This window comes from Rhinatrema bivittatum, chromosome 14, assembly GCF_901001135.1.
Source record: "Rhinatrema bivittatum chromosome 14, aRhiBiv1.1, whole genome shotgun sequence".
In the NCBI taxonomy this organism is placed as follows: Eukaryota; Metazoa; Chordata; class Amphibia; order Gymnophiona; family Rhinatrematidae; genus Rhinatrema; species Rhinatrema bivittatum.
This window is the reverse complement of record NC_042628.1, coordinates 55,255,282-55,280,048: the sequence shown is the minus strand read 5'-3', so window position 1 is coordinate 55,280,048 and position 24,767 is coordinate 55,255,282. Positions and strand designations below refer to the sequence as shown.

The 24,767-nt window shown below is 52.0% G+C and overlaps 1 protein-coding gene across 2 annotated transcripts in view; it reads right to left on the bottom strand.

Annotated features, from left to right (window-relative positions):
* The window catches only part of LOC115076019 (probable histone-lysine N-methyltransferase PRDM7), a 550,011-nt gene that overhangs the window by 82,584 nt on the left and 442,660 nt on the right, over nt 1–24,767 (bottom strand). The window lies entirely within an intron of this gene.

Sequence of the window (24,767 nt, the reverse complement as noted above, 5' to 3'; positions counted from 1 at the left end):
AGTGTCTAATGATCTGAAGTCGGCAAAACAATGTGACAAGACGATAACTAAAGCCAGAAGAATGCTGGGCTGCATAGAGAGGGGAATATCGAGTAAGAAAAGGCATGTAATTAACCCCTTATACAGGTCCTTGGCGAGGCCTCACCTGGAATACTCTGTTCAGTTCTGGAGACCGTATCTCCATAGGGACAGAGACAGGATGGGAGGCGGTACAGAGAAGGGCGACTAAAAAGGTGGAGGGTCTTCATCAAATGACTTATGAGGGGAGATTGAAGAATCTAAATATGTACACCCTGGAGGAAAGGAGGAGCAGAGGTGATATGATACAGACTTTTAGATACTTGAAAGGTTTTAATGATCCAAAGACAATGACAAACCTTTTCCGTTGCAAAAAGATTAGCAGAACCAGGGGTCACGATTTAAAACTCCAGGGAGGAAGACTCAAAACCAATGTCAGAAAGTATTTCTTCACGGAGAGGGTGGTGGTTGCCTGGAATGCTCTTCCGGAGGAAGTGGTGAAAACCAAAACTGTGAAGGATTTCAAAGAGGCGTGGGATAAACACTGTGGATCCATAAAGTCTAGAGGATGTGAATGAAGTGAAGCGGCATGGGGGTGGCTTGCAGGAATGATGGCTACTACCTGGAGATTAATATCCTAATTCAATAAACATACACGCTGTTAATGCGACTTCAACATTGCTCTATGCTTCAACGGCAAGAGGAAATGTGAAAAAAAGGATTTGCATCCACAAAAAAGCAGAGGAATATCTTGCTTGATACGGCGGTTACTACCCCAAACCGAATAAGCCTGATACTTCGCTTTCAATGATATCCAGCATAGTTCTCTGCTTCAATGGCGGGGGAAATGATGAAAAGATCTCTGCTTCAACGGCAGGGGGAATGTTGAAAAGATGATTTATATTCGGACAATAACCAACAAGGACTGAGTTGCACAGGCTGGATAAACATGCGTGGGAGTAGCTTGCTATGACGGTGGTTACTACCCCTAAACAATTAGCTAGATAATTCACTTAGATGCAGCTCCAGCACTGCTAACTACATTGATAGCGGGGGTGGAAGGGAAATAGATCGATGGCAGGGGTGGAAGGGAAATAGATCGATGGTGGGAGTGGAAGGGAAATAGATCAATGGGGGAGGTGGAAGAGAAATAGAACAAAAAAAGTCACTTACAAGGGACAAGAGTAACGGATAAGTATGGGGGGAAAAAAGTGAAAGCTTGTTGGGCAGACTGGATGGACCATTTGGTCTTCTTCTGCTGTCATTTCTATGTATGTTTCTATGTAAGAGTAATTTTTGATAAAGGTTAGGTAGTAGTTGGTAAATCACAAATATCATCTTAGAGCTTTTAGGCCAGTGGGTTGTGTCCATTTTTGAATACTCTCAAGCTTCTAAGGGTCCATTTGGAAACCTCTGTTAAAGACAATGTACCCTAAGAAAGGCATGGATTCCTTGTGAAATTCGCATTTAGTCAACTTGGCGTACAAGCGATTCTCGTGAAGTTTCTGCAGAACTCTTTTGACATCTTCCTGATGGGATTGTAGGTCCTGAGAAAATATCAAGATGTCATCTAAGTAGACAATGACACATTGGTAGAGTAAATCACGCAGAATATCGTTCATCATGTTTTGGAAGACAGCCGGGGCGTTGCACAAGCCGAAGGGCATCACCAGGTATTCAAAATGTCCATCCCGGGTATTAAAAGCCATCTTCCATTCATCGCCAGAGTGGATGCAGGAGACTTGGAAGGACTTATGAAGCCTTTCTGGAGATTCTCCTGGATGTCCTCTGACATCGCTTTATTCTCTACCACGGAGAGGGGGTAGACCCTTCCTTTGGGTGGTTCCATATTTGGCTTCAAATTAATTGTGCAGTCATATGATCTGTGTGGAGGCAACACATCAGCAGCTTCTTTTGAGAATATATCTTGGTAAGATGCATATTGAGGTGGCAACCCAGGCAACAAATGGGTAGTTGGCATGCATGGTATTGGAGAGACTTCCATCAAGCATTTGCCATGACATTCTGGACCTCAACATGAAAGCTCGAAAGTGGCCCAGTTGAATTGTGGCATATGTTTCTGCAGCCATGGTAGCCCAAGTATCAAAGGGTGCATGGCCTTCTCTAGCACAAAGAAGGAAATAGTCTCTGTATGAAGAGCACCGGTAGATAAGCTCACTGGTTCTGTAAGCAGGGTTTCTTCACCCGGTAAGGGCTCTCCATGAATAGAGGACAAAAGTAATGGAGACGTCATGGTAGTGGTAGGGATTCGCAAATGTTCCACTAGACGTTTCAAAATGAAATTTCCCCCTGCCCCAGAGTTCACTAAGGCAAGGGTCTGGTATTCCAGAGGCCCGCAGATTAAAGATACTGGAAGAGAGAGTGGAAGAGAGGGTGCAGTTAGACCTAAGAGGAGTCCTCCCACAGGACTTAGGTCTGCCAGTTTCCGGACATATAGGGCATGTTTGTACAGCATGACCAGCTTGTCTACAATACATGCATAGTCCCAATTTCTTTCGAGTTCGTCTCTCTTTAGAAGTCAAATGACTGCGGCCCAATTGCATTGGCTTTTCTTCGCCAGCAACAGGCCCTGGGTGTGTAGGCCTGGGTACAGACTTGACACGAGTCTCTCCCTGAAGTGGTCTTCAGGGAAGCTTGACCTCTTGAACCTTGTTGCGAAGTCAGCGATCAATTTTTGTTGACAACTTCATCAGTTCTGCTAAGGTTTCAGGCATCTCACGAGTCACCAGCTCATCTTTAAACCAGGAGTTCAGGCCTTCAAAGAAGAGAATTTTCAGGCACCTAGGGTCCCAATGTAATTCAGAAGCCAACATATTGAATTCAATGGCGAAGTCTGGTAAAGGTTTATTACCTTGTTTTAGATGAACCAAAGTTGATCCTGCTGTCGAGTTCCGGGCAGGCTCATCAAATACTGATTTGAACAGTTCAAAAAACCCGGCAAGATCATTCAGGATAGGGTCATTGCGCTCCCACAGTGGTGAGGCCCAAGCCAGCGCTCTTCCGTCCAGATACGAAAGGATATAGGTGGTCTTGGCATACGCTGTAGGGAAATGGTTATTTTGCAGAGAGAAGTGCATGCAACATTGATTAATAAATCCAAACTTCACCCGCGAAGTGTGTCAGAGCAGATAGAGGTACTGTAGACTGGACTGTCATTTCTGGCAGTGTAACTTCTTTACCTGCAGTAATCGGTGTATTCATATGTACGTGTAACTGGTTAAAGGCAGCAGTCAAGTTGCCCAACGAATTCTGTTGTTCGGAGATTCACTGGGCCAGGCCCGGAATGGCCTGCAAAGCGTGAGCTGAGCCGAATCCATGGAGTTAGCAATCTGTTATGGTTTTGAGGTGTTGGAGAGGATTCTTGGGTACTGCGGTGATGGCCACTCCCACGGGGAGGAGCCCCATGAGGAACCACAGTACTAGGCTAGACTATACACGCAGACACAGAGAATTTGTATTTATTATACAGCTTGATGGTACTGCCCGGAGAGCGGGCAGTAGTGAAGTAACCCAGTAGAAGTAGTCCAGGGGTCCTCAGCAGAAGAGACCAGTCCCACACTCGAGTAGATGATTGGCAGCACAGGGTAGCAGAGGAAGGTCCTGTATGAAGACTCCGAGCGCTGAAGCTGAGACAAACTGACAAGGTTAGTACTCACTGAGGTAGATAGCTGTATTGATGAAGATCCTGGTAGGCAGAAGTAGTAGTTGTAGGCACCAGAGTAGGGAGAGCAGGCCCTCGAGGAGCAAGTACCCGATATCCCAGATAGGTACCTGAAAGAAAGCATAAGGGCCCCCGAGGAGCGAGTACCCAGGTTAGCGATGAATACCCCAAAGGGCAGAGAGAGAACTTCCTGCAGCAGCTAGGAAGTGGCAGAGCAGCTTAGATCGGAGGCATTCCAATCTTTGCTAACTCAGTGTGTTAGCAAATGAAGGGCAGGCTAAATACCAGGATGTCGTGACATCACTCAGAGGGGACACCCCAGAGGTTCCCGCCATGACGTGGATAAAGAAGTGGGTGGCGTGTGCACGCACACCCTAGGAGGCCCTCAGGAGAATCATGGCGAACACTGTTGCTGTTCCCGGGACGCCAGAGTGTGGCATGATGACGGGACAGCAGCCATCTTCCAAGGCTTGAGGAAAGAGAAGGAAGAAAGGTGAGGCACAGAGGTCGAAGCCATCTGAGACCGACAGACGCAACATTTACTCACTATGAAGAGTATAGAAAGAGCAGAGGATAGAGGCCACCCACTTATTTTAGTAAGGGAAGAAAGGTGCCGAAAGACACGATTCTGAACTGTCCTTTCTGAAGAATTGTTGAAAAAAAGGACTAGCAGGATTAAAATCCCCTGCCTTGTTGCATCTGGGGAATGGTATCCTGAGCCCTGGTTTTTAGTGGGATGGCCGCTCTGATGTCTGGCATGGTTGAAAGACCCGGAACCTGCCCAACTGGTGGAGCTGGTGTGATCTGGATATCAGTAGGTCTCACACGGGATGTGAGCAGTAAAAATCCTTCCCGCATCTCTCTCTGCTGTGCAAGAAAAAACGTAGAGAGCTGTCGTCAGGTTTCGAGGTGGGTTTGCAATTGAGGCAGTGTCTTCTGGATCTTTTATCTAGCAGATCAGCTAGTGTATTTGGGACTTCAGGCCATAATTAGGTTCCAGAAGCCAGAGTATTATCGAGTATGGAGTCCTGTTGCTGGCAACGGGAGGATTTCTCAAAGCAATCCCAAGTTGTTGGCAGAGAGGTTCCCTTGGTGTTGTGTCAAACATAGCTGATAATGGCAATATGTGACACAAATATGGTTCTTGGAAGATAACACGACCTAGAACCTTCCGCAACCATCTGGTCCTTTTTAGTGACTAGGTCTCGATGGGATTGTTGCTGAAGCGGGATTAGAGTACTTACCGTCCTTTGTGGTGAAGAGCACAGAAGGACAAGTCGGCAGCGACGACTTAGGCTTTCGTTTGTAGGTATCGCAACGAGGCGATGCCACCGTGGTGTGAATATCGATGGCTCCACTGTTGGTAGATTTCGGGAGGCATCAAGGACAGCCTGAGAGACGTAAACGTCCAGCTCGACTCTGTAAGCCGGTATGGGAGCACAGCTACAGAAGAGACAGGCTAGACGTTACTGGCCTTTCCACATTAATTTGTGATGGCTCAGTACCCGGCACCACTGTCGGTGAGGAATGCCTCGGCGCCTCGGGTACAAAGGAGCACAGGACTCATGTAGCCGGGTCCGCTTCGCAACTGGGTCAATTGATGCTGGAGTGGAATAAGTGCCGGCACCGAACGAGGATCAGGTTGGTGCTGGCTGTATTCCTCGGAGCTTGGCCCGGTCATTCTCCAGCACCGAGGATGTGGCAGTAGCAACATTTCCCTCGGCGCTCGGCCCGGTCATTCTCCAGCACCAAGTAAGATTTTATTTATTTATTTAGCATTTTTCTATATCGACCTTCATGGTTAAATACCATATCAAATCGGTTTACATCGAACGGGGATAGAGAACTGTAACAGACGGAACGACTTTTTATAATCGGGGGGAAACAAAGTTACATTAAACAAGGACTATAAACTTGGAAGTTTGGACAGCTGGAAGGTAAAGGCCCGAGGAGGGCAATAACTTAAGAACAAGAGAGTCATAATGGAGTCCGGGCTAGTGCTAGTTAGATTATTAGCGAAGGTACTTATGAATAAGAAGTAAATAGATGCCACCAATGTCATATGGCGTCGGTGGCGGATGGTCACCATGCTAATGATGATGTCGCCCAAGAATTACATGGGGCTCTAGTTTAGAACCCGAAGAATGGAGTGTTTTGTTTAGTCGAAAGCATTGATTGAGGTATTGATGGCGGCATTGAAGTCAGCATCAGAGGCATTGGCGAAGGCATCAATGGAAACATTGATAACATGGGTGGAGCACCGATGGCCTTGGTGGCATCAACGTGGGCGTCCATGGAGGCACAGACGTCCATGGAGGCATGGGTGTCCATGGAGGCATGGGCATCCATGAAGGAATGGGCATGGGCATCCATGGGTGTCCATGGAGGCACCGAAGTGGGCATCTATGGAGGCATGGGCCTCCTTGAGGCACCGACGCGGGCATCCATGTAGGCACCAATGGCATCCATGGAGGCATGTACGATGCTCATGGAGGCATCGACAACATGGATGAGGGCATCAAGGGAATCGATGGAGGTACCGATGGAATCGATGTGAGCATCGATGGCATCGACAGCGGCCCTGGCAGCAATGGGAACCGTGGACGTCTCTATCCCTCTAGACCTGAAAATCCCGGTGGAGGATCGTAGAAAGGACACTTGCGGGCAGCGAGGGGGTTGACAGAGGGTGATAGACAGAGGGAGAAAAAAGGCCGCAAGTCAGTTGGTAACCCAGGGAAACCGTTAGTGAGGTGATAGAAACCGACAGAAAAACAGGGCATAGTACTCATGAAGCATCGATGAAATGTATGCGAAGGGAGACCCGTATAGGGAAAAATTATTTGTGAAGTAAAATTTCAAGTGTTTCCGTGAGGAAAAGTTGTGAGAAATTTCTCACAGAGCTTCTGATCGTGATGCTAACTGCAGCACGGAAAAAAGAAGACTGAAGGGAGACCCCTGTGTGTCAGTCAAAGCTTTCTAGAAACTCTGACAGAAAGTTTTCCGTGATAGGGCTCTGTCCAGTGACGTCACCCATATGTGAGAACTACCATCCTGCTTGTCCTGGGAGAACTATAGTATTGGCGATATGGAGCTACTTGCGGTCAAGCTTGCTCTGGAAGAATCGTGCCCTTGGTTAGAGGGTACTCAACACAAGTTCACAATCTTTACAGACCATAAAAACCTAGAACATCTGAGCCATGCCCATTGTCTTAACACTCGCTAGGCCCACTGGGCTTTATTCTTTTTCAGGTTTAAGAACATAAGAACATAAGAAATTGCCATGCTGGGTCAGACCAAGGGTCCATCAAGCCCAGCATCCTGTTTCCAACAGAGGCCAAACCAGGCCACAAGAACCTGGCAATTACCCAAACACCAAGAAGATCCCATGCTACTGATGCAATTAATAGCAGTGGCTATTCCCTAAGTAAACTTGATTAATAGCAGTTAATGGACTTCTCTTCCAAGAACTTATCCAAACCTTTTTTGAACCCAGCTACACTAACTGCACTAACCACATCCTCTGGCAACAAATTCCAGAGCTTTATTGTGCGTTGAGTGAAAAAGAATTTTCTCCGATTAGTCTTAAATGTGCTACTTGCTAACTTCATGGAATGCCCCCTAGTCCTTCTATTATTCGAAAGTGTAAATAACCGAGACACATCTACTCGTTCAAGACCTCTCATGATCGTCGGCTCAGTGTGCTGCAGCAGTCAAAAAAGCAAATAGAATGTTAGGAATTATTAGGAAGGGAATGGTTAATAAAACGGAAAATGTCATAATGCCTCTATATCGCTCCATGGTGAGACCACACCTTGAAAGGTTTAATTTTGAACTATGATACCGCCCTGCTGAGAAGAATTTCTGGGCAGATGCCCTGTCTCGCTCCTTTGAACCTGAAGATGTCCCTGAAGAACCCAGTTACATTATCTATCCTGCTTGTATTTGTCTGTCAGCTACCTTCCCTGTTCCAGCCGGAAAAACAGTAATTCCTTGCTGGCTTCGTGAGAGAGCCCTTCGTTGGGCACATGATTCAAAGTTTGCCGGTCACCCAAGATGTGCATGGACACTCTCTTCTCCAGAGATTTTATTGGTGGCCAACCATGGTTGCCGACACCCGAGCTTATGTCGACTCCTGCAACATATGTGCCCAGCAGAAACCCCAGTGGGTTGACCGTGGGGTCTTCTCCAACCGCTTCCTGCTCCGGAGGAGCCGTGGACGCATCTCTCCATGGACTTCGTTGTGGATTTACCTCCATCTAAGGGAAACACAATCATCTGGGTCATTATCAATAGGTTTTCCAAAATGGCCCATTTTCTTCCACTGACTGGCCCCCCTTCGGCTCCAGAACCTGCACGTCTCTTCTTTCTCCATGTGTTCCGCCTGCATGGCCTACCCAAGGATATAACTTCGGACAGAGGTCCCCAGTTCGTCACTCGCTATTGGCGTGCCATGTGCAGTAAATTCAAAATCAACATCAGTCTTACTACGGCCCACCACCCACAAGCCAATGGTCAAGCCGAGCGAACGAACCACTCCCTAAAAGTTTTCCTGCGCACTTACATCAACGATCGGCAGGATAATTGGACGGAACTACTTCCATGGGCGGAGTTTTCCCACAATTCCCAAGTCGCCGCTGCTACTGGAGTATCCCCGTTTTCCATCATTTATGGCTTCTGCTATCTATCCCATTGACTGTGTCCTCGCCAGCCGCTCAGGCCACCGCTGACTCTCTCAATGCACTTTGGATCAAAACAAATCAGCTTTTGTGTTAGGCAGCGGCTTGAGCCAAGATGTCCATGGATGCCCATCGATGTCCTACCCCAGAATTTCAACCTGGCCAGAAGGTCTGGCTGAGTACACAATACATTCGTCTCAAAGTGCCTTCTCAGAGATTTTCTCCTAGATATATCAGACCTTTTCCGGTCGTCGTATTGGACCAGTTACTTATCAGCTCCGCTTACCACCAACCCTTGGCATACATAATACATTCCATGTGTCTTTATTGAAGCCTGTGGTCCTTTCATGGCCTTCCCGTAAGAGACCTGAGCCATCCCATCTGGTTGCTAAGTGTGATACCACCTACAGGGTCTCGACATCTGCCGTAGGGGCCAGCGGTGGGAGTACCTCCTTTCTTGGGAGGGGTACGGTCCAGAAGAGAATTCTTGGGAACCTGCGCACAACATCCTGGATAAAGGGATTCTCCTTCACTTTCATCATGCCCATCCGGGCAAACCCAGACCTCCAAGAGGAGGGCGTAAAGGGGGGAGGGCGTACTGTTGCATGTGCTGGCTCTGGCAGGCCCGCAGTCGGGCCCACTTACCCCCGTTTGCCTGCTACAGCCCCTGGTTCCACCTCACTTGTGGCCGTGGGCAGCTGCCTCTGTGCTCGGGCTGCCTCCGTTGCTCTCAGCTTCTCCATGGATGTCCCAGCTCCGCGGTGGCCCTCCCTTCATGGTCCATGGGGAGACATTGTTGTCTCGTAGCATTCCTCTCCCTAGGCGTGCGAGCAACTGGTCTACCTTTAAAAGGGCTGCGGCGGGAATCCACCCCGCGGCCCCGGTTGATGATGTCACTGGGTCCTGGTATATAAGGCTGGGCCCAGCCAGTGCTTTCTTGCCTTGGCAACAGGCCCCCATGATTGTCGTGTGCTTAGTTGCTCATTCCTGTTTCCTCTGTGTTCCTGGTTCCCAGTTTGTTCCTGTTTCGTCTGTGTTCCTGATTCCTGGTCCTGCCTTACTCCTGGTATCCATTCCTGTTCCTGAGTTCCGTGTCTATCCTGCTTGTCTACGTTACTGATTGATACATTTCTTGACCTCTGCTTCATCTGAGTACATTCCTGCTTGACTCCTGGTTTGAACTCTGCCTTGCCTGACCATCCTTTGCTTGTCTACTGGTTTGACCCATATCCATTTTGCCACTACTCCTCGTCTGCTGGCTGCCCTGATCACAGCCTGTTCTACCACACCTCTGCTAAATCTATTCTGGACTTGGCCTGACAGGCTTCGGCCTGCTCATACTCGGGCGTCCTCTGTCTTGCTCCTAGTTCTCCTTGGCGTCCAAGTCTCCAGGGCTCTGCCTCATCTGGACTTGTTCTCCAGTCACCACTACTGGCCCCTGGCTGATACATCGCTTCTGGGAAGACCTTAGACGGAGGCCCATCTAAGACCAGCCGGCCTCAGTACCCAAGGGCTCAACCTGAGAGGAACAAGGGCTGGTAATGGCGAAGCTCCAGCCAGCCTCCTTCAGTCAGCCAGCTCCACCTACCGACGGTGGGGACCCGTAGGTCTCGCCCTGCAGGTAGTGTCAACCCCACCTCAGCCCACGGGTCCACCTCCTGCACAACACTCTGATTATAAGAACGAAAAAGGTGTTATAAAGACCACTGCAGACAGGGGAGCAAATGATCCAGAAGAGAGAAGTGAGAATGTCGCCACTGCATGCATCCGTGATAGGACATTAAATGGAACACTGCACTTAGTCAGAAGTTTCGTGGCATTTGTTATCGATGCAGGAGAAAAGAACATACTGCAAAAAATTGTTACAAACCCCGGATTTCACATTCAGTATTTACCTTCCCCTTCCAGCAGGCCTGCAGATTAAGTTGGGGGTAGCTGACCCCATTCCTTCTATTCTCTATGTGGCACACCCAATACTTAAACAGTGGGGTGTAAGGCCTCAGCTGATAACTTAAATTCTTCCTTTATTTTTGTAAACCTGCAGAATACACGGCTAGTTTTGTATGTCCTAACACCTAATTTAAAGTTTGCAATATTTTAATTGTGCAGCTATAGGATTGGCAAAAATATTTTGTAGAAGCAGGGAGAGATCTGTCTCATTGTAAACTTTCTCTTCTGTCTTGCATGACTAAGTTTAACGGAATGTAAACAATTCTGGTTTCTGTGATTAGGAAATCAAAATCTTGTAGTTAGAAAAGAGTGAAATTTTTTTGTGTGTAAGTTAATCAAAGTAGTGCTTTCTGCTTTAATTGTGTAGCTCAGTTGCTTATAGCTAGCTATTTCTTACTTTGTAATGTGATTTAAAAGATCAAAATTAACCTCTTAGAATGTGAGATTTATTTTTTTTTTACAGATTGGCAAGATTAATAATGTATATAGGGATTATTACATACAAGAAGTTATTGATGATTATTCTAGAGTTTCTTTATTTAATTTCAGTTTTTATTCATCTCAGGTATTAATCCATAAACACAAACATCTGAATTAGTGATGAGAGTGCAGAGGCTGTATTTCGAGACAGCTTTCAGAGTGCTGTGCTGCAAGAATAACACAGGGACTCGAGACATTCGTCCCGGCCAACTCGCTCCTCCCCCTTTTGACAAATAATACAACATCACAACTGTATGGTATAACAAAAGGCCGCAGTTTATTCAACCTAACCCGAGCCAACAACTAACATAAATGTAACTAACATCACCTCCTCCCCCTCCTCCACCGCATCCCATTCTTCACTTACACCGCAGCCCGGTGATAAGCTATCCTTTACCCCCTTTTCCCCCACTTACCCCGCCGCATCACCAGCGAGGGTAAGCTTGCGGCCTGAGCATCGGCCCCCCCTTGCTCATTAGGCCTTCCCGTGTAGCAGCCCCAAGCTACACGAGCATTCCTCCCCCCCCCCACCGAACAGTCTCTTACAATGTCACAATATACAATACAATATAAATGGCTCGGGTTTTCCGCCACCAACAAAGACCCTGCTGCGGTCTTTGTACCCCCACTGCGGCCCCTCAACTGAGCTGCTGCCGAAGGCCATCTTCCAAGGCATTATTGAATAAATCAAGACCCACGTCGGAAAGATGGACCCCATCCCCTAGGAAATAACCCCCCAAAAGCTCCCAAGACCATTGATGCCGAATCCAAAATCCCCCTTCTCGGACCAGCCAATGACCAATTTGGCGGTTTAATTTTTTGACACCATTACGCCATAACGGCTCGCGGTGGTGCTTGAATCGAATGATCACATCCGACCAACCCAATTTAGTATGTGGCAATCTATTCAAGAGCGAAGCGAAATCCTTACGCATAATGGCGATTAATTGGCGACAAGACAGCTTCCCGATATCATTGCCTCCCAGATGAATGAGAATCCAGCGAGGGACACCCCAGCGGTCGAGATTGCCTTGCAAGATGTCACATAATTCCCCCCAACGCATCCCCCCTCTGGCAATCCAACGGACGGTGACACCTCGGTGATCGAGGTTCAAATTCTCGCCGTAAGGTCTCTTCTTAGCCCGGCGATGAGCACGATGGATAAAGGAATGACCCACGATCCAGGCACATTCCCCAGTTGACACCTCCCAGACCCGATCTGCAAGATAAACAATACCGTTACCAAGCAGCCATGTGAGACTACCTGCCTCTACTCTCGCATGTACGCCCGGAACACCTCCGACTTCCATCTCCCCAGCGCTTGTATCCCGGTCGCTGACCAGCCCATTTCCGCCGCCGTGGTAGCCGCGCCAATACGAAAGGAATGCGATGTATAGCGGCAGACCTCCCATCCAAGGTGCCCCACGACCCTACTCAGCACCGTCACAAATTGATACCGCGTGAGGGGGGAGCCATCAGCATGCACCAGAAAGGGGCCCTCAACTCCCGGACGAAGGAATACATATGCCTCCCACATGCCCTCAACTCCCGGACGAAGGAATACATATGCCTCCCACATGCCGCCCGAATTAAAGAAATCCAGGCGCCTTTCCCCGCCTGGTCCGTTTTGGACATGCGGATCTGCAACGTTACCCGCTCTTCATGCACACGCACATCGGTGGTCTGCAACCCCGCTGACCCCCTTGCGGCAGCCCTGGACCGCGACACCAACTCCCCTACTCGAAGAGCCCCAAAGAAGGCCCAAGAAAACACCAAACGAAACAGCAACAGTTCAAAGTCCGAACCGCAAACCCCTTGCAAGCCGGTGGCCAGCGCGAGCAAATCGTCATATCTAATCGGTCGCCGTTTGTCCCTCCTGACACCCAGCCCCTTACCCCAGCCTTCCAACACTTTCTTGACCAAGAAGCTGCGCAAAGGGCTATCGAAGCCCTCCAACTTACGAAAGAAAGCGAACCCCGCCAATTTACCCTTAACAGAGGCGCGGGAGAAGCCAGCGTCTTTTGCCCATAAGATAAACTGAACTACCTCAGCATCCCGCCCCCGCCCCCCCAGCCACCCCCGAGATAATAAAAAACGAGTCACAGTAGCATGGCCAGCCACGTAAGTTCTCCAAGTCGCCGGAGCCACGGAACGCTGAATCAAATCCCAGGTTTCGCCAGGCCGAGGCTCCACAAGTGGGCGGGGACTCGCACTCCCTGCAGGTCTGCCTGAGGCGCCGCCGCCCGGAAAGCGTCCCACTTGAAACGAGAGAGAGCATCCGCTATGATGTTTGAGGAGCCAGCGACATGATGCGCTCGCAAATTAACATTAAGTTTGAGGCATAACAAGACTAAAGCCCGCAAGAGAGTAGAGACATTAGGACATTTAGCTGACTGTTTGTTCACAACTTGGACTACCGCTAAATTATCACACCACCACACGATTTGCTTATTAGCCAGGTCCGCCCCCCAGACTGTCAATGCCACAATGATCGGAAAAAGTTCGAGGAAGGTAATATTCCGCACGAGACCCCCATCAATCCACGTATCCGGCCAAGGCGCAGCACACCATTTGCCGCGAAAATAGAGGCCTAAACCGAACGCCCCCGCCGCATCCGAATATAATTCCAGCTCCGCGGAGGACACTTCCGGCTCCATCATGATACGGACCCCATTAAAAGAGCGCAAGAAGTCTTCCCAAATAGCCAACTCCTCGGAGACCGATCGCGATACTCGAAGGAAATGATGCCCTGAACGAATGCCGACAGTCCGGGCAGACAAACGACGAACGAACGCCCGCCCCATCGGAATTACCCGACAAGCAAAATTCAAGGAGCCGATCAATGATTGCATCTGGCGTAAGGTAACTTTGACCGCACACTTAACCGTATGCACGAGCTCCCGCAGTTGGCGAATTTTGTCGGATGGCAAACGACAAATCATGGCTACTGTATCCAATTCAATGCCCAAGAAAGTCAACTGAGTGACAGGACCTTCCGTCTTGTCCTGGGCAATGGGCACACCAAAGTGCGCGGACGTGCGCAGAAAACCCGATAACTGCTGCTGACAAACGTCCGTACCACCCGGGCCGACAAAGAAAAAATCATCCAAGTAATGCAGGGAATCAGCACACGCATTATGGGAAATTGTAGCCCAGTGAATAAAGGTACTGAACGCCTCAAAAAAGGCGCACGACACCGCGCAGCCCATGGGCAAACACCGATCAATATAGTAGCCACCCTGGAAGTAAAAGCCTAATAACGGGAAACATGACGGGTGTATTGGCAACAAACGAAAAGCAGACTCAATGTCTGCCTTTGCCAGCAAAGCACCCGGCCCTGCCTTGCGGACCAGCGCCACGGCCTCGTCAAAAGAGGCATACTTCACCGCACACGCTGCAGGCGGGATAAAATCATTAACAGACTCCCCGTGCGGATGCGACAGATTTAATATCAATCGGAATTTACCCGCAACCTTTTTGGGAATGATAGCCAACGGGGATAAGTGCATCCTCTCGAAGGGCTTATCCCGAAAAGGCCCAATAATCCTCCCCAAAACAATTTCCTCCTGCAATTTAGCCGTGACCACCGGGGCTAATTGAGAAACCGACCGCGAATTTCTAGCCCTGCCCCCTGAACCCGGACCCGAATATGGAATACGAAAACCTGCACTAAACCCTTCCCGTAAGAGAGCAGCGGCCTCCCTATGTGGGTAAGCACGCAAACCCTCGAGCAATTCGGTCACCAGTATAGGTGAATCCACTTTGCACCGTAACAGGCAGTTAATTGTTCCCTTTGCTACTCCCTCCGCCGGCGGCTGGAGCACACTTAAGGGCCGAGTGAGCACTGCCGCAGGTAGCGCAAGCATGGCGGAACTTGCATTGGGGAAACAAACAGGTGAGCTTGTTGTAGCGCCAACAAACATCAGCTGCTCCTCCCACGCTCTTGGAGCCTGCACCGCCAGAGCGCAGGCCCCCGGCTCGAAAGGAAGGCCCGCTAACGCTACCAGCTGGCAACTGGCCACCTGGAACAGGAGCCCCTCCTGACATGCGACTCGTTCGAACTGACCCTACGCTCTTGTTTGTCATCTGCGTCAACCACAGATGAATGTCCTGAGAACCCCAGGACATAAATTTGTTCCCTGCCATCTTATCTCGGAACTTCTCGTCGTAGTTGAGCCAGGCCCAACCGTCGTAATCCCGAAAAGCCCCCAAAATGCTGTCCGCGTAGGACAGCAAAGCCCCGCACTGCGAGGGTTCAAAATGTGTCACTACGCTTGCTAAACGTAAAAAACCCCGCATCCAATTAACGATGTTTTTAGCGATGCGCGGTGCGGAGCCGCTTTTGCGCAAACGTTTCTTCACCTTTCTGGAAAGCTTTTTCCCTCCCCGTCTGCCCTCTAATAACTTAAAAATATTAACAAACTTTCGCTTCCGGATGCGTTTAAGTAGTCGAGTGGGAACCTCTTCCCACAATTCGGACAGAGAGGCCACCGCCGGGGGAGCCGCCTCACATTTGGGGCCCTCCCCCAGAATTACCCGCGAGCTAGGCCGAACCTCGCTAGAGCGCGAGGACGAAGAGGAAGAGCTCTCACTAGACCCCTCCCGTGACCTCCGTAACGGACACCTACGCTGCCCCACCGTGCGCTCCCCCCCCCGAACATGGTCGGCCTTCCGTACCTGCATGTGATCCCGGGGCATCTGGACATGCTGCTTCAGGTAGCACGACACCGTCTGTATTCCTTGGCACGGAGACTGCACCGGCGGTGATCCCTTCCCGTTCCCTCCAAGCTTCACGACTGGACGGGCCGGGGCGGTCGTCCTCGTCAGCTGCTGGGAAAAAACCCTGTGCACTACCGACCCCCCCTTCCACATCCTTGTGCGGCACTGCCCCCGCTCCCCCTAGCCACCCTGCGCGCTCGGCAACGCTGCGAGGATCACACACCCGGTCAGCGCTGTTCGGGAAAAGTTGCTCACCCGGGGACCCACCATACCCCGTCTGCCACCCTCCAAAATCCTGGCGGCCCCGAGCGCTGCTCTCAGAAGACCCCTGGAGGAACTGATACCCAGACTTGGCCATGTGGTCTAAAATCCCTGCAATTAACGCGGCCATCTCAGCCTGGCCGCACTGGGGGAAAGGAAATGGCGGCCGCGGGACATCAGGAGGGGAGGAACGGCGGGCAACGCGCCTGACGGGTGGGGTGGGAGGCACCTCGTGGGAAACAGGCCTGCCCCGTGAGGAAGGAGCCAATGATGGCGGAGGGGATACCCGGCGAGCCGCGCTTTTGCGTCTAGCCGGCCGGCCTGTTCTGGGACGGTGGAGCTGCGAGCCTAACCCAGGGCTAACTGTGGGAGGCATGTGGCGGCCTCGTGGAGAGAGCGCTGCAATAGGGGGGGTATCGGGCGCGTCGCCGGAGACCGCAGGGGGTGCCAGGGGAGAAGGGAAAACTACAAGGGGAGAGGAGGAAGGCCCGGATGGGGCAGCCAGGAGAGGGGGAGGCAAGGCAGCCGGGGGGGGGGCAGAAAGGGGGGGGGGGCGCAGGCACTGGAGAGGGCCGTGGGGAAAGCGTGGCTGAAGAAAAAAGGCCAAAATGGGACCCGGGGCTAAACGGCGGAGGCGTCTGGCTCCGCCCCACTCTCACCCGAATCGACCGGCTGGAGGGCCGGTACGACCGCAAGAGAAGGAGGGGCAGGCGAGAGCCGAAGAGGACCGGGAACGGAGGTAGGGGGAACGGGACGGCAGGAGGAACTCACCGGGGAAGCCTGGGCGGATGGAGGCAATAATCCAATAGGAGCCGTGGAACCTCGCCGACCCGTTCCTGTCGCCGCCGCCGCGGACCGGGCAGGCCTAGCCCGAGATTTAGGCGTCTGCTGGGACCGTGCGCGTCGCATGCTGCGGGAGAGACGGATACCACGCGGAGGAAACGCTGCGCAGCCGAAAACCAGGCACGGGACAAACAGAAAAAACCCTCTGCTCGCCTTGCTGCCTGGTTCTCAACTGCCCAGGTCGATGCGCTTCCCGTCCCTAACCCTGTCTAACTACCAATGGGAGAGCAGCGTTCAAATTCGCTGCCTCCCATAGGCCCCCCACTGGTCTACTCCTCCTCCCCCCCTAGTCCCGCCCCAGCTCACTGCCGGCCCGTGCTCTCCCCCTGGTTATTGTCTGCGACCCCGGACCGGCCGGGATCGCCTCCCTTTATAAACATCATTTATCATAGACCTCATAACATGAAATCATCCCACCCTTTGCCACAGAAGACATCTTGAATCTTTCATTTTATGGACTAAAGTAATCAGAATTTCCTTGTTCCTTGGGGGTGGCCTCACTTACACATGGTTTTAAGCAATATGTATATTTATATCTTTTTGAAATGTAATAACTGATTATCATGATGAAATATGATTATGATACACTTAGCTAATATCTAGTCACACTTGTTGTGGGAGTCTCTGTTTAGTGGACCCTTGGGCCGACCCATTGGAGACTGGGAAAGGAAAGACAATGTCTCGGATGAACAGTAGGCCGGGAGGCAGATGGTCAGGCAGGATGTAGATGCTCTTCACCCAGGAAGTTGGCACTCCCCCGGGAGGAGCCCGTAGGAGCCCAACCGCTGGGATTTAGGTGTCTTCACCCTTGGAAGCCGAGGCCCCCCCCGGGAGGAGCCCGGCTGCTGGAACTTAGGCGAGTAGTGGGTCAGGACAGGTAACTGGAACCAGACTAGAATAGTAGCGATACTGTAACAGAGTACAGGTTCTGGAACCAGGCAGGAACTGTAGCAAGACTCGGGTACTGGAACCAGGCAGGGACTGTAATAGGAACCAGGCAGGTACTGTAGCAGGAACCAGGCAGGTACTGAAGCAGGAACGGAGTGACGAAGCCAAGCGAGTCACTCCGGGGCACAGCGCAACAGGAAACCAGGAAGCTAGCCCGTTGCAAGGCAAAGACTGGCTGGCCGCGGCCAGCTTATCAAGGCCACGGCGTCTGACGTCAGGATCTGGGCGGGGCCACCTCTGGCGGGAAACGGCCTAGAAAAGCGCCCAAGTGGCGCGTGCGCCTAGAGGCAGGGCGTCTAAGGAGGAGCTCGCCGCGGCACAGCCCCAGCGGGGACGCCGCCAACCAGGCCGCAGACTAGGCCTCTGGAGACGGGAACAGGTCCGGAAGGCCGGAGGTAAGGACCTGGCCGCGGCACTCGCGGCCAGGACCACAACAACACTGTTACTTGCAGATGCTACAATTTTGATTCTGACATTAATGATACACTCTGAATTGATGCAGTTTTATTGCTCCATAGTTGCTGTTGTGTGTTAATGGTTCAGCAGAATGCGCTATCTGTATGTCAATTTGACATCCAGATAATATCTTGTTTTTGTATAAAGAACTATAATAGATTTTTGAAACAGGAATTTTTTTGGGTTTTTGCTCCACGGGGGTGGGGGGAGAGTATGTACTATACCTGAGTTTAGCTGCTCTAGATACCTAAAAAATAAGGAGATTAGCAGGTTGCATGCTATCAGTGGGAGAGACCGTTGAGCAAAGACCTGAGAAAATACTTCATCGAGGGATGGAGATCCCAAATAACTGCACATGTGGATCCAGGCTATACTGAACACAGTAGCCCTGATACTGGATAATCAATGAAAGTTGGCCTATATATCCTGGTGAGCTGGGTGTCCTCCAGAAGTCAGAGAGGCCATCCGCACACAACAACCAGCATGGAGATTGCAAAAAACGACAGAAGATACTGAGACCAATCACTGTGGACATTCCTGGCAGGCCAGAGTTATGCTTTGCTAATTTTTTTAACTGGGCAGATCTCTGTGTCAATTAAACTCCAGGGCCATACAGCTTAGATGGGGCTTCTGGGTATTCTGACCAATTGCACAGAGGGAGCAATGAGTTAATGGATTTAGCTTTTCTTGCAAATATGGTAGTAGCCCTGGTTTTTCATATTTGTTAGTCCTGAGGGGACCAGTGTTTAATACATGTATATATCCAACAAGAAATACACATTTCCTAGCGTGTAGCAGATGGACTCAAAACAAGTGGGTATAGTGTGCTCGTGCTAGCAGTTGGAGACCGATCTGACGTCAGCACAGGGTACATATACCCCCACAGGAAGTGCAGCAACTCAGTAATTTCCGTCTCCAAAGCAGTTTGGAGCTACCTCACGCTTGCTGAGCGTTGTTTTCCAAATTCTAACGACTAAACTTCATAGAAGAATCCTACCTGAAGACGAGCCCCGCACTCCTGCGGTGATACCATTCGGTCCCTCCCCCAGTTGAGTTTCCCGAGGTGATTTCCGTGGTCCCTCGGAGGTAAAATCCTCGGTCCGGTGGCCGATTCGCGGCAGGGACCTAGCCCCCGAGTGAGAAGGGCTCGGGCGCGGCACAGAGGCAGCCTCGGTCCCGGTGCGGACTTGGCCCCCGAGCGAGACGAGTTCGGGCGCGGCCTAGAGGCAGCGGGTGCACTTCCTCGAGCGTGGCGGTGACGGTAATCACCTCTCGCCCCCCAGCCGGAGACAGCCCGGGTCGCAGCCGGGAAGCGCCGAAGACAAGGTAAGGTGTACATCTTTACTTGTGGGTCTCCGAGGAAGCGAGGATTAGCGGGGTCTGCCTACGTGGCAGCCCGCCAAGGAGGTCGCCATCTTGCCTGCCTGCTCGCCATCACCATTTCCCTGGTTCGTCGCCTCGCTCTAGTGCTCAGGCCAGACTGAGCGCACGGGCGACGGGCGCATATGTTGGGGGCCCAAAAATAATTGGGCGCATATCGGATAGAGGCGCACATAGGCGCACGTTCATAGGCGCACGTTCATGGGCGCACGGTCATAAGTGCATGTTGATAAGCGCACGTTCATAGGCGCACGGTCATAAGTGCATGTTGATAAGCGCACATTGATAAGCGCATGTGGATAGGCGCACATCTTCGCGCATCTTATAAAGCGCATAGAGATAACAGACGCGATGGAGCGTACGAGAGCCCATGCGTCCGCAGAGTCGGCACCTCCAGAATCAGGCATAAGAGCTCTAGGCCTCTGCTCAGCATGCAATCTCAGAGCCACACAGAGCGAGGAAGCAGACTCCCTATGTGCCCAATGTGAGGAGGCCCTGGGAGTTCCAGGCCAGGGCCGGTCCCAGACCAGCGTACTTGCCAGTTCCTCAGGGAACACCCCGGACCTAGCAGGCAGCGGTGGGCAGCCAGGGAACCCGAGAGTCCTGGTGCCCCTAAGGCTAGAACCTGCTTCGCTCTCCTGGGTGGAATTATTCAAGAGGATTCATGCCTTTGTCAAGATGCAGTCTGATCCCCGAACAGACCCATACGTACCGGAGGACCCCGCCCCTGGACCCTCAAGGCCTAGGCACGGCCACTCGCCACCTGGAAGCCCCACTTATGGGGATTCAGATTGTTCGGAGGAAGAGGGCGAGCCCCCCGAGGAGGGAGAGCTTCCTTTGGGGGTAGAACCGTATCGAACCATGAGACGCTTCTTTCTGAAAGAGGATCTCCCAGACCTGGTCTCTCAATGCCTGTCGGAGCTGGCTATCCCGGGCCAAGGCACCCCAGGGGAACCCAGGATGAACCCTCTGCTAGAGGGCCTGCGCCAATCGGCTCACCATTTCCCCTCCTGCAAGCAGCACAACAGCTAATCAATCTGGAATGGAATGCACTGGAGGCCTCATTCAAAGGGGGTCGGGCCTTGTCAGGCATGTACCCTCTGGATCCGGCATCCAAGGAGCTGCTGGCATGCCCCAAGGTAGACGCCATTGTTAACGCAATAGTGAAGCACACCACCATTCCGGTGGAGGGGGGGGGGGGGGGGCGGCCCTCAAGGATGCACATGACCGGCGCATGGACGCCATTTTGAAACAAGCCTTTGAGGTGGCAGCCATGTCTCTACGAATTGCGACCTGCTGCACCGTGGTGACACGTTCCTGTTTATCACAAGCTAGGAACAACACCCAGGGAGAAGAAATGGAATCAGCTCTCTCGTTCCTCACTGACGCAGCCTCCGACCTTGTCCGTACAGCAGCCAAGGGAGTGTCATCCTCAGTGGCAGCCAGGAGACAGCTCTGGCTACGAAATTGGTCGGCCGACTCCTCCTCCAAGACACGCCTCACAAGAATGCCCTTTAAGGGATCCCTCCTGTTCGGCAGTGACCTCGAGAAACTGGCTAATAAATGAGGCGCCTCTCCATTACCCCGTCTACCAGAGGACAGGTTAAGGAGGAACCAGAGCCATTTTCCTAGGTCATCCAGATGTAGAAGCTCTCAGCGCTTCAACCCTTACAGGACTCGCTACCAAGCACCTTGTTCTCAGACCAGGAACCAGTCCTTTCGGACCAAGCACAACAAGAGGAGAACAGGCTCGGGTTCAGGTCCCGGCCGCACCCCACAATGAGAATCAGCCGACCCATCTGGGGAAGAAGCATTGGGGGCAGGCTAACCCTATTCTACTGCAGGTGGGTCGAGATTACCTCGGACCAGTGGGTCCTCGCCATCATCCGAGAAGGGTATTACCTGGACTTTCTTCGGCTCCCTCCGGACAAGTCTGTGGAATCTCCTTGTCCACCCCTCAAGAGGGCGGCACTGGAAGCTACCTTGCGGAGGCTCCTGTCCCTAAACGCCATAATCCCAGTGCCTGCATGGGAGATAAATTCTGGGCATTATTCCATTTATTTCATAGTACCCAAGAAAGAGGGCACTTTCAGGCCTGTCCTGGACCTCAAGTCAGTCAACCGACACCTACGGGTCCCCAGCTTTCGCATGGAAGCTCTGCGGTCAGTCAAAAGTGCAATACAACCAGGGGAATTTCTCACATCCCTGGATCTGTCAGAAGCCTACTTGCATATCCCAATCCATCGGGATCATCAGCACTACTTACGCTTCAAAGTCCTGAGCCAACACTTCCAGTTCCGAGCTTTACCCTTCGGGTTAGCCACCGCACCGCGGACCTTTACCAAGGTCATAGTAGTAGTGGCGGCGTCACTCAGGAAGGAAGGAATTCTCGTCCATCCCTACCTGGACGATTGGTGATCAGGGCAAAGTCACCGGAGGAGAGCCACCAGGCAACCAATAGAGTTATAACTCTTCTGGAAAGCCTAGGATGGGTAGTCAACATAAACAAGAGTTCCTTACAGCCTTCCCAGTCGCTGGAATACCTAGGGGTCCGATTCGACACCCAGGAAGACAAGGTCAGCCTGACCTCCAAGAGGAGATCAAAACTCCGGAATCGTCTGTAGGCCCTGCTGAGCGCCGCCCGGCCCACAGCTTGGGATTACCTACAGGTCCTCGGCCTCATGGCATCCACTCTGGAGGTGGTACCATGGGCGCGGGCTCATATGAGACCATTACAACGCGCCCTCTTATCCCAGTGGAGCCCACGATCACAGAACTACACCATACACCTACCTCTACCAGCCAGAGTGTGGAATATGCTACGGTGGTGGTTGCAGCCCGGCCACACGAGCCGGGGATTGAAAATGTACTCCCCAACCTGGACCCTGCTCACTACAGATGCCAGCCTGAACGGATGGGGAGCACACTGCGAAGAACTAACCTCCCAAGGGCGGTGGAACAAAGAAGAGTCGGGGTGGAACATCAACTGACTAGAAGCACGGGCAGTCAGACTAGCCTGCCTGCGATTTGCCCACAGGCTTCGAAACAGGGCGATCAGAGTGATGTCGGACAACGCCACCACGGTGGCATACATCAACCGACAGGGCGGAACCAGAAGCCGACAGGTATCCTTAGAAATAACCCCCCTGATGGCTTGGGTGGAGGCGAATCTCTAGGACATCTCCGCCATCCACATCGCCGGGAAGGACAACACTACGGCAGACTTCCTCAGCAGAGAAAGCCTAAACCCGGGGGAATGGCAGCTGTCGCCCAAAGCTTTCCAGATGATTGTGGATCAGTGGGGGACTCCGGACATGGACCTACTAGCGGACAGGTCCAACGCTCGAGTACCCAGATACATCAGTCGCAGACGAGATCCTCTCTCCCACAGGATCGACGCTCTGGTACAGCCATGGCCTCAGGGGATCCTGCTATACACTTTTCCTCCTTGGCCCCTGCTGGGTGCCATTATACACAAGATTCAGCGGCACAGAGGCCTAGTTCTTCTAGTGGCCCCGGACAGGCCAAGAATACCCTGGTACGCAGACATGAGAAGACTGCTGGCAGGGAATCCACTACCCATGCCTCCACACAGGGACCTGCTGCGGCAAGGTCCCATCCTCCACGAGGATCCAGCTCAATTCTCTCTTACTGAAGAAAAGGGGATACTTGGTGTTGCGGCCCCGGTTGCGAGTGCCGCGACCGGGACCTTACCTTCGCTGCATTAGCCCCTCCTCCCTGGTGGTGCATGCGCGTGAAAGGCCAGGAGTTAAAGGGCCTTTCCTGCCTTGGGCGCCCTGCCTCCCTTTCTGATGTCAGATGCCCCGCCTCCCTTTCTGAAGTCAGACCCTGGCAAATACTTAAGGCTGGTGCCTGCCTCAGCTTACTGCCTTGCAACAAGTTTGCTTATCATTGCAGTGTGCCTCTGGAGTTCCTGCTTGTGATTGTTCCGATTGCCTGCTTCAGTTCCAGCCTTGATCCCGGTTCCTGTTCCAGTTGCCTGCTTCAGTTCCAGTCCTGGTTCGTGTCCGCCTTCAGTGCCAGCCTTGGTCCTGTTCCTGACTTGCCTGCCTTGACCTCGGATCTTCTCATCTGATTCTCCTTTCGCCTAAGTCCCAGCGGCCCGGCTCCTACGGGCTCCTCCTGGGGGAGCGCGGGCTTCCAGGGTGAAGATCCTTCTTTTCAATCCGTCCAGTATCTGCCTCCCGGCCTGTTCCGCTAGTCCGGAGACTATTTCCATCTTCTCCGTCAGACCGGCCTAAGAGTCCACTAAGCCGCTCTAACACTCGGAGCCGGTAATAGATACACTCCTCCGAGCACGCAAGTTCTCCACATCACTAACATATATAAGGATCTGGAGAGTATTTGAAGCCTGGTGCGACACTCACAGCACCAATCCACATGCCGCTAAAATCCCTATCATTTTGGATTTCCTGCAAGATGGACTTCAGAAGGGTCTGTCCCTCAATTCCATCAAGGTTCAGGTGGTAGCGCTATCCTGCTACGGTCCCAGGAGTGACGGCAACAGCATTGCCACACACCCAGACGTTTCACGTTTCCTGAAAGGAGTCAAACACATTCGCCCGCCACTGAAGTGGCCAGTGCCCCTGTGGAACCTCAACCTAGTTTTGGAATTTCTAGCGGGACCCGCCTTCAGACCCCTTCGAGGCCTGTCCCTCCGTTTGTTAACCTTGAAGATGGTGTTCCTGCTGGCTGTATGCCGCATCTCAGAGCTACAGCGCTGTCCTGCCATGATCCGTTTCTCAGAATCGCTCCAGAGGCTATCCATCTTCGCACGGTTCCTTCCTTCTTACCCAAAGTAGTCTCACACTTCCACCTCAACCAAACCATATCCTTGCCAACCACGGAAGGTTTGAAGAAGTTGGAAGAAGGTCGAATACTGCGCCATCTCGACATCGGCAGGCTGCTGTCCAGATACCTGGAAATGTCAGAAGCGGTACGAAAGATGGACCACCTGTTCGTCCTTCACAGCGGGAAGAAGCAAGGGGAAGCGGCCTCACGGGCAACCATCGCCCGCTGGATCAAAGAAGTTATCAAGGCAGCCTACGTAGAAGTGGGAAAACCACCACCTCTACGGGTCAAGGCTCACTCTACCAGAGCGCAGGCGGCCTCCTGGGCAGAAACTAGGATGCTGTTGCCGGCAGAGATATGTAAAGCGGCAACGTGGTCCTCCCTCCATACCTTCTCCAGATTCTACTGTCTGGACGTCCAGGCCAGGGAGGACACAGCATTTGCGAGGGCAGTCCTAAATGGACCTCGGGCAGCCTCCCACCCAGTCCAGGAGTAGCTTTTGTACATCCCACTTATTTTGAGTCCATCTGTTACACGCTAGG